Here is a 10,159-nt window from a genome sequence, read left to right on the forward strand (position 1 = left end):
GGGGGCTCTACAAGAGGAGCAGACTCGTACTTAGGAGCCAGTGTGTGGCTGAAGTAATCCTTCGTCGTGTCGGGTCTTTGATGTTGTATCTTTGTGGCTGTGTGTGTGCGTGGAGACAGGAGGGAGGGAGCGGTGTGTGGGTGTGAATGAAGCTAGAGAGAGCATTCTGTATGGATATGTGCTCTCTCTCTCTCCACAGCAGCAACAAAAGACAGGGAATGAGACACCCCCCCTGCCCTCCCTCCCTCGGCGGCTCTCAAGAGAAAGAACGCCAAAAAAAGGAAAAGAAGATGATGAAACCTGAAGTGGTCCTGCAGTGTGAACTGTGTGTGTGTGCATACACAGATGCTCATATGAGCATCTAAGCGCCTCTGCATGCATGCCAGTGTGAATAGCTTTTTCAATTTAATCTGTTTACTAACAATCTGATTATGTCCAGTTTGTGCTATTTATATATGTGTGTGTGTTTCTTAGTCCTGTCGGTGGGTGGGTGTCTGCATGCAACTGTCCCTGTGTGTTTCATTGTGGTCATGTTGTGTGTTTTCTCCCCAGCAGGGGCTGTTATTGTCTTAGAAATGTGTGTGTGTGTGTGTGTGTGTGTGTGGGTGTGTGTGTGTGTGGGTGTGTGTGTGTGTGTGTGTGCGCACAGTCACTCTCCAGTAGCCTGTTGCTTTCTGCTTCTGACTGCTCTCTGCTCTACATCAGGAGGAACACAGACTGAAATGGATTCCTACAGGATTCCTCTTCTCTGGCTTCATTATTCCCACTGCTGCCACTGAACAACCACACACACAAATACACACATTTCTGCTGGTTTGCTGACGCAAAGCGGAAGATCCTACAACCCTTAGCTCACCCCAACCTTAATGATGAACACATGATGAGCAGTTTATTTCTTTTCTCCCAAAACTTAAGAAACTTTCTACTTTAAATTACTGAACTCCAACTCCTCTCATTTACTTTCACTCTCTTACAAGTGCGCACAATCTGCTGTTGGTAATCACTGGATTTTATTTCCTTGCTCATCCTTTGTGTGTGTGTGTGTGTGTGTGTGTGGAATGGCAGTAAAGTTTGAGAATGTCCAGTCAGCAGCCACTGAAAAGCAATAGCATATGTTACACAAGGAACTGTAAGCACTTTTCATCCCTTCACCCTGGCTCATCTAAGAAACTGGATGCAATTTTAAATGAATTAGGCTGTGAATAATTTGCAGGATCTCAAAATATACTGGGGTTTATGTAATTGGAGCACTTGGTGCATACAATTTAGGAGAGGAAATTCTTTATTAGGATTGGAATGTACTGCAAACAGGCAACTTGTAATGAATATGCACGCAAATTCACAGACTAGTATGTTTAATTTGTGCATGTGTGCATCAGTGTACCGCTGTGCCAACACCTGAGTGACGTGGTTGAGGTACTCATCTGTGCTGACCTCATTTGCATGTCCTCTTGAGGAGGTGTACTGCAAGGAATAAAGGGAACAAGTCATAGAAAGAGAAAGGAAAGGAAATGACAGGAAGGGGAGAGGAGAGGAAATGAAAGGAAAGTGAGAATGCAATAAGGAAAGGAAAGGAGAGAGGAGGATAAGATCAAGAAGAGGAGGAGAGAAGAGGAAAGGAGAAGGAATGCAAAAAGAAAACTGGAGTGCAGTAGTAAAGCAAAAAGGATGAAAGGTAAGAGGAAGAAAGAGGAGGAGTGGCAAGAAGAGGAAGGGAGAGGGTACATGTTTAGCAAGGAGGTGACGATGAAAAGAAGAAGAGTTGCACGTTTTAATGAGGTAAAAATGAAGGGGAGGAACTGCTAAAGGAAGAGGGAGGCAAGGATGAGGAAATAAGGCAGGGAAGGAGGAAGTGAGGGAGGGTTTTTAGAAAGGAGAAAAAGATGGGGTGTGAACCGGTAAATGAAAGAGAGAGAAAGTTGAAAGGTAAGGGGGCGGAGAAATGGATGAAAACTATGGCGAAGGAAGGCAGGGATGGAGAGAGGGAGGGAGCAAAGGGAAAGGGAGGAGGGTTGATCTCTGGGGTTTGAAGCACATTAGTATTCATGTGAAAGAGGAGGCCACAGACAGCAGAGAAACAGAAGGACCAGACTGAGAACAGCATACCACACACATAAATACAGTCACACTTCTCTCTGTATACATGCGACACACACACACACCGTACATGGATTACGTGGATTTAAATGCTACAGACGGCCTAACCACCCCTAGTACAGGCACACACAGACAAAGCAGAGATTATTGCGGTCTGTCTTGTCAGGTTACATACATTACATGCATGCATACAGGCCCTGAAAATCCTCGCAGGAGATGTTTTAGTGGACAAGGCCTCTGAAATGGCACGTACTCCTACTGGCCTCGGATCAAATTCAGCTTCAGAACTATCTCTCCTGTGTTTTCGCCGCTTCACATCTTTTTTCCTCCCTCCCACTCTGTCAATAAAAGAAGAACATACTGAATGACTATAGATGACATCCACCTGCTTTGCTTTTCCTTTTAAAAAGAGACCTTAACAGCTACTGTATACACATAGAGAGGAGCAGTGGATTGCAGGTGACTCATTTCACTGTGGGAGAGAGGGGCTGGGCTGAGCTCTGGGGAGAGGCTGCAAGACAGAAAAGATTCCTATCGTGTTGGAGGCCACTTGCAAAACACCACTGACGGTGGCAGGAGAAAAGCAGAGAGGGAAGAGGTGGTGGACGGAGAAGGAGCAGCACTCTCTGGGTGTTCTATTCTTAGGCTCTCTATCCTCAGACTTTGAGAGTATGTGTGTGTGTGTGTGTGTGTGTTTATACGAGCATGTGTGGGTGGGCAGGTGGTGTACAGCTGACAGTTGATTTGCTGTGACACCAGACACACTGGCTGCTTTGGACTCCCATGGCCTAGATATCAGTCTCCTGGAAGCCCCTCACACTCTATTTCACACACACATGCACATAATCACATGCACACACTCATCTGTGTCACTCTCTTTACCTTCCTTCTGTCTTTGCCCCTTTTTCTCCACCTAGCCAAACCTAGACCTACATACTGTTCTCTGGTTGGCAAGCATGTGGTCTCTACTGAATGTCCAGAAGGGCTTGGAGGAAAAAAAAAACAGCCTGGTCTAGATAACAGCAAAACAACAGGCGAAAGGAGCCGAAGAAAGAAAAGGAAGCTGAAGACAGAGAAGCAGTAAAATTTGTGACAAGAGAAACAAATAGAGTGGGAAACAGGGAAAAGGGAGAAAACAGAGAATGAGTGGAGTTATAGAATGCAGGAAGCTGATAGAGAGAGACTGAGTGAGATGGAAGAAAATAGTGAGATCCCATCATGTAAACAGTCTGAAGGACCGCATAGAGATGGAGGAGGCTGTTGCCATGGCGGCAGAGGCTGCATCCTTTTGTTAAAGATGTCACTCAGGGGGAATCAGGGCTAATGAGGAAGGACTTTGCGCCTGCACAGGCATGTGTGCATGCGAGGGTTTAGTCAATGTGTATCTGAGCAACACGGTCTACTGGTATTCTTGAGTATTGGTGGTATAATGGTTTTCACGTCAGGAGATAATAAAATGGAAAGGAAATACAGCGGAGAGCAGGAGGATGAGTCTGGAGAGGAGAGCTGAAGTCAGGCAGGAGTTACGCAGTAGAAATGTTATAGTGTCATTGGTGAGAAGGGCGCGAAGAACAGAACTACAGATGAATGTAACCGTGTGTGTGTGTTTGTGCCCGAGTGAACTCCATTGAGATTTAGGCAAGTGATGTGTGTGTGGTTTGGTGTGCTGCTGTGCTGCGTAGGTGGTTTGTTCTCTGTGCTCTTCATCTCACTGCAAATTAGTGAAGAATCAAAGGAAAACAGGTTTCATTTAATCCTACCCTCTCTGTCTCTCTCCGTCTTTCTCTTTTTCCCCGCTTGTCTCTCTGTCCTTGGCAAATAGCCTTGAGCCTCCCACAGAGTGAATGCAGACATCTGCCTGCACTTTCTCTTTTTCTCTCTGTCTCTCCCTCTTTTCTGTCTTAGAACCAACACACACATGCACACACGAAGCATTTGTTTTTCTGTCAGCACCGTCATCAAAGAGAGTGAGAGAGGTCTTCGCGCCATTCTTCCATTCTACTCTATTTCCCTCTACTCACTTGTTTTCCCCCTCTGCCTTCTGTCCCCATCTACCAGCCCCCTTTTTCCTGATCTTTCTCTCTTCTTCTGCCTTTATAGACAGGGATAAATAATTTGATCTGGAGGGTTTTGAAATTCCACTACTCTGAGAGGCGTGCCGTTAATCTTTTATTATCTGCTCTCTCATGCTTCCTCTCCCTTTCTCTTCCATTCCTTTTGCTCCTTATCTTTCTAATGATTCATATTTCACATCCACTGCCTTTTCATTTAGCCTGTCTACACCGCTTCAGGGACAGCTACTCATGATCTTAATTGACTGAGGAGATAGAGGGGCTGTGTAGGTAGCAGAGGTAGAGCCACCGTCACCCCCCACACCACCAGCATGCACAAACAAATGTATATATGTGAGGGTGAAACAGAGTAAGGTGTGTGCACATCTCACATCTCTCCAGCATCCGCACATTCGAATAAAAACACATCAGTGCTTGGGCAGGCAGTCGGGCACATAAATTTGCACACTGTGGTAATTAAGCTGTCGATTTTTCTTAGGGTCAAGGGAGTGACGCAGAAGAGCAGAACAGAAATGATGATGTGAAGGAAAGGATGCTCAGATGAGAAGAGAAATGAGAGGACTCATTCCCTCCCTTTCTCACCTCTCCATCTCTGCCTCTCTCTGTCTCTGTACCCCCCACCACACACACACACACACACACACACACACACACCCAAACCCTCCCTCCCGCCCCCAACCCATCTCTCTGTCTGTCTGTGCCTCTCTTTGATCTCAGCCTCTGTCCCACACTGCATATTAAGATGCCCGGGCCCCTGTTTGGTATTCTGAGGCGGGCACCAGGATGCCAGTCTCCATATCCTCTCCTCGCTTCTCTCTGAAAGAGAGCAAAAACCCCTCTGTCTGTCTCAAGATGCTTATCCTGCTAAATGGGTCTGAAATAGCTGGAGAACAGGGTGGGGGAGTGGTGGTGTAGAGAAGAAGAGGGATGCATGAAGGGGGAGAAGGCGGTAGGGGGAAGTATTAGACACACCACAGACGGGTGGTGGGAGAGGAAGGGGAGCGGGAGGAGTGGGAAGGGAAGCAGGGTAAGAGAAGAGAAGCAGAGTGATGGGGCTGATTTTAGCTGAGAGGATAATTAAGCGCTATTATCACAATGAGCCAGTAATACAGCCAGCTTGTACATAGAGAAGCCAGCCCTCCCATGTTTGCCTCAGTAAAAGGAGGGAGGAAGCAATGAGGGAGGACAGAGTGGAGAGGGAAGCACAGATTAATAGGCAGAGGAAGAGCAAGAGAAACAGAGAGAGAGAGAGAGAGAAAGAGAGAGAGAGAGGACAAAATAGGCAAACAGAATTAGAACAGGAGTGTGAGTGGGAGAGTTTAGTGGTGGGGTGATTGCTCAGTGTTTGGGATTAGCGTGACTCTCTCTCCCTCTCTCCATATATCTCCCTCTTTCTTTCTCTGCCTTTTCCTCCTATAAGCCCTGGGGATGGCACAGCTTTAGTTAAACTGATCTATTAAACGGCGCCTGCTGAGAAAATCAAATTATAACTTCCTTTAATCAGCGAGTATCAGTGGCCCACACAGGAGCAGCCAGCTCTGACAGCAGAGAGAGAGAGAGAGAGAGAGAGAGAGAGAAGGAGACTGTGACTGGAGACCTGAGGGAGGCCAATATGAACCTGTCTCCCGTCTGCTTCGGTTCCCATGGCAACAAGATAGAGTGAGGGGGAATATGGGTTGTGGAATGTCTGCATCTATCGTTTCCTCTTGGTAAGCATTCAAACACAAAGATAGGAGAGAGGAAGACAATATGTTCAATGAGTCAGGGTGTCCTGGGGTGTTTGGGTGGTGATTGAAGCTACACATTCACAACTATTGTCAAGTATAGATATATCCACCACCCCCTGTCAGAGCAGAGCAGAAAGTAATTGGCAGAAAGTAATTAAGTACATTTACTGTGGCACTTTGTGTTATTCCATTTTCTGCTACTTTATTGTATACTTCTACTCCCCTACTATTCAGAGGGAAACGTTGTACTTTTTACTCCACCACATTTATTCAACAGTTTTGGTCACAAATCTTTCAAATTTAAAAAATAAAGAAACATGTGATACAATTATAAAACAGTGCATTTTTATAGATTAAATGAGTGGTTTGCAACCTTTTGGGCTTCTAACCAATCAAAGCAGGGCTCTTTCTGTCATAAATTACCTTTATAGATTTCTAAATTCTTTACCCACTTAAGTTGTGCTGACAAATGTAATTCACTCAGTGTTCACAGGCAACCTTTTTCTCTGACCGAATGAAGTGCTACATTTACGAACCACAACGGAGTAGGAGGTGGATGGCAAAAAGCACAGAGACTCACGACTTGAGTTCCATCTGTGGTTTGGTTTAGGCAGTAAAAGCACTTAGTAAAAGCACTGGTTAAATGTTAACAGTGCTGTGCCTTGTGATTCAAGTCACTGCAGACTTTTTCTGTATTATACCAGACCATGATCCTTTCCTAACCTTAATCTTTTGCTGTGAGTGCCTAAACATGACCATAGCAATGCCATAGTCACTACAAGTGGTTACTGTATTGCGAGACTGAATATTTAAGCGGTAAACTAGTGATGTCAATACTTTAGTGACTTTCCATAATTAAGAACCTTTCTTCATTATGTTAATAGTTCATATAATTCAGCTGGCATTACCTTTTGTAATTCACAGGGTTACACATTTCAGATGTCTATGAGTTTTTACCAGTTCCGCTGAAGAGACATCTCCCCAGTAAACTTCTCAATTTGTTTAATTTAAATCATTTTTGAGGCCCAAAGAGGTTACATTACACACTATTTCACAAACTGAAAAAGTCCAAAAACTACAAATCTGTGCAACAAGTTGATACTTTCTTCTGTGATACCCCATTAGTCGTCTCAAAGCCCCTCAGATTTATCTTGTTACCCATCGGAGTAGTCTGATCCCTGACAAATTTAGCTCCACCTCAACAGCTCCAACATTCTGTGCACTTTCACATCTAGCTCATAATACGTATACACTTTTACTTAGGTCAAATTTTAAGTGTGAGTTTTTAGTTGTAATGGATAATCTTTTAAATTGTTATTTAAGTAAAGAACTTGGATATTTTTCACCACTGGACCTGAGCTTAGTTTCTGTTATTGTTGTAAAGGCCTCAGCCATATAAGCGCAATCGACTTGTGTAATCATAAATCCTTCTCATTAGGAGGTAATCTAATTGCTCTTCCCTCTGATTAGTCATTAACAGTCCAGTTAGTGAAATGGTGAGACACAGGTGGGTGGGCAACCGTTTAGATCTCTGGGGTCTGCCTCGACTTGTTAATGATTGGATAATTAACATTGTTTCAGTCCTCCAGCTTGTTTACACTTAACTGCCACAGGGAAGAGCCAGAAAACATTGCTGCAGGGGACAGTAAACAAGACGAGGAGGGAAAAAAGACAGCAGGGCAGAAGGGAGGAAAAGTTGAAATGTATCATTTACTTCATTATAGCCTTTACGTTTGAAATCTAAGTTAAACTTGGGAGGGACTAATACAGAAAGAGACTGTCCAGGAGAGGTGACGCAAGACTGGTAGAGAAAGTGTGGAGTACAGAACAGAATAAAATTAGAACTGAATAGGCCAAGTGGTAGCATTTCAGTGCATCAGCCATCATTAGGGATCCTTGAGGCACTGCTTGTCTCTGTTACTCATAGCAACACTGCATACCATGATAATAGACTGACTGATGATTGGTCAGGCTGCCACACTTCAGTAAGTGACCTCACTGCTGTGTGAATGAGCTCACTGTCTCAGTATTTTGATAACCCAGGCAGTCCTGGCGTTCTTCTCCGCGCTGCCAACATACCTGTAAATAAACAAACTCTGACACCATCCTTTACTGTCGACGGCCAGCACAGGAGCCCTGAGAATACACACCCCCATTATCCTAACCCACCCAGCCTCCCAGTCGTCCCATGGCCATGTGTTTTATTAATATTCTACTCATGAATTTGCCTGAGTTACTGTCCTCATCCATAAACTGTATTGTGCCTCAAACCCACCACATCATCTGTCCTCTTCTCTTTGCATCAACAGGGTGTCTGCAGAATAAGACTGTTTATCCAAGCCTTAAATAATGCAGATGGTAATAGGATAAGTGAACAGTCAATAATACACACAGTCAAATAATGCACACATGCACACAGACAGATGGACAAACACACACACATATCATGCACAATGCAATAAACATGATTCCATTTTTTTGTTTTTTTTTTGTTTAATGTAACATTGTCAGAACCTGGATTTTGTTTCTATATTTCCTGTACTGGAAAGTACTCTGGGTTAGTCATGCCAGAGAGATGCAGTGCTGGAGAGCCAGAACATCGACCTGAAGAGCTTTGCTAGTGTGCATATCTAGTGCAACCCAGTCTGGGAATATTGCCAGTCCACTGTTACTACACCAGTGGGGTTTATCATACACGCATGCACACACAGAACCAGAGAGGGAGGGATTGTATGTGTGTGTGTGTGTGTGTGTGTGTGTGAGAGAGAGAGACAGAATCACTACTTGCATGCACAAACATGTCCAAAGTAGCTGTGGCCTGCTTGTCAAAAGTCACAAATATGCAGTTCTCATCCCATGAGTTTGTGTCCTGTGTGTCATCTCATAACACTCGTTGCCGTAAAAGGCTTCTGTGGCTTCTACGTACAGCTGATGCTCTGCAGGCATGTATAGTAATAGCAGGCATATGGTTATGTTAACACTCCTGATATGAAAGAAAGAATGAAAAAAAGAATTTCGCCTGAGACTAAAATGACCTAAACACTTAATTAGGTCCATACCCATATAATATGTAGGTTCCTGTAAGTTCACTCTGATTTGACAGAGCACAAACACATGCAGCAGTTTCATAATGATATTACAATGGGAATGTTTAGCCGATTAGGTCATCAACATAAAATACATCAACAGTAATCAAACATCTGGTTCTAGCTTCTAAAATTGGACTAGTTACTACTTTTCTTATTCTTCTGTGATTGCAAACTGAACATCTCTGGGTTTTAGATGACTTGTCTGCAAACTTACAATATGTCAACTCAGGCTTTGATAAATTTTGATGGACGTTGTATTATATTTTCTGACATTTTAAAGTCCAAAATATAAATGAAAAGAAAATAATAGGCATGTTTCACTGATAAGAAAAACTAACAATTATTTGCAGCTGTACAAAATACAAGTATTGAGCACAAAACATCCCATCACCATTGGATAATGTCGTCCCTGGTTAGGTGTGTTCAGTTACAAATCTGCTGCTCCTATGGAACTTGTTAAGCTATTGTAGCATTTTGAAAATTGTGAACAAAGAAAAACATGTTGCTGACTCAGATCCAGTGACGCATCTTCTCTTAAAAGCTCAGTGGATATAATACACTTACAATTCCGTCTTTGTTGATTTAAAGTACAAGGTACACATAAAACCAAGCTACCACCCTCAAACTGTCCTCACTTTGTAAAAACATCTTCACTCTGAGAGTTTAAATCTGCTCTAACCAAGAGAGAGGTATATACAGGCACACACAAAAAATCAGGCCAGCTACTTATGTGTGCACTTAAACACCAATTCATTTAATCCCCGGTTGTCATGATTATACATTTGGCTTAGATTTGAAATGTATCTTGATTAAATATTGAGGAGGACCACTCTCATATTGCATGTCCTTAATGTTTCACTCATCCTCTGAGGTTTGTGATAGTCACTCTCTCATGTGTGTGTGTGTGTGTGTGTGTGTGTGTGGCCAGGCATACTGTAGCCAAACATTATTTTATTCATTAAGTGCCATCAGTCTGTTTTGTAAAGTCATTAGCTACTTTGAAAATCACAGCTCAAAGAAACGTGCCAAGGGAGAAATCACGTGTACTTATAGTCTTTTTTTGTTTGTTTGTTTTTATTCTTGTGATAATAAATGGATATGTGCATCATCAATGGCAACCACACCCCACTGATAAACGTTTGGTGGACAAAATGCTGAAACTCTCAGTATAACA

Source organism: Monopterus albus, unplaced genomic scaffold (assembly GCF_001952655.1).
Source record: "Monopterus albus unplaced genomic scaffold, M_albus_1.0 scaffold502.1, whole genome shotgun sequence".
In the NCBI taxonomy this organism is placed as follows: Eukaryota; Metazoa; Chordata; class Actinopteri; order Synbranchiformes; family Synbranchidae; genus Monopterus; species Monopterus albus.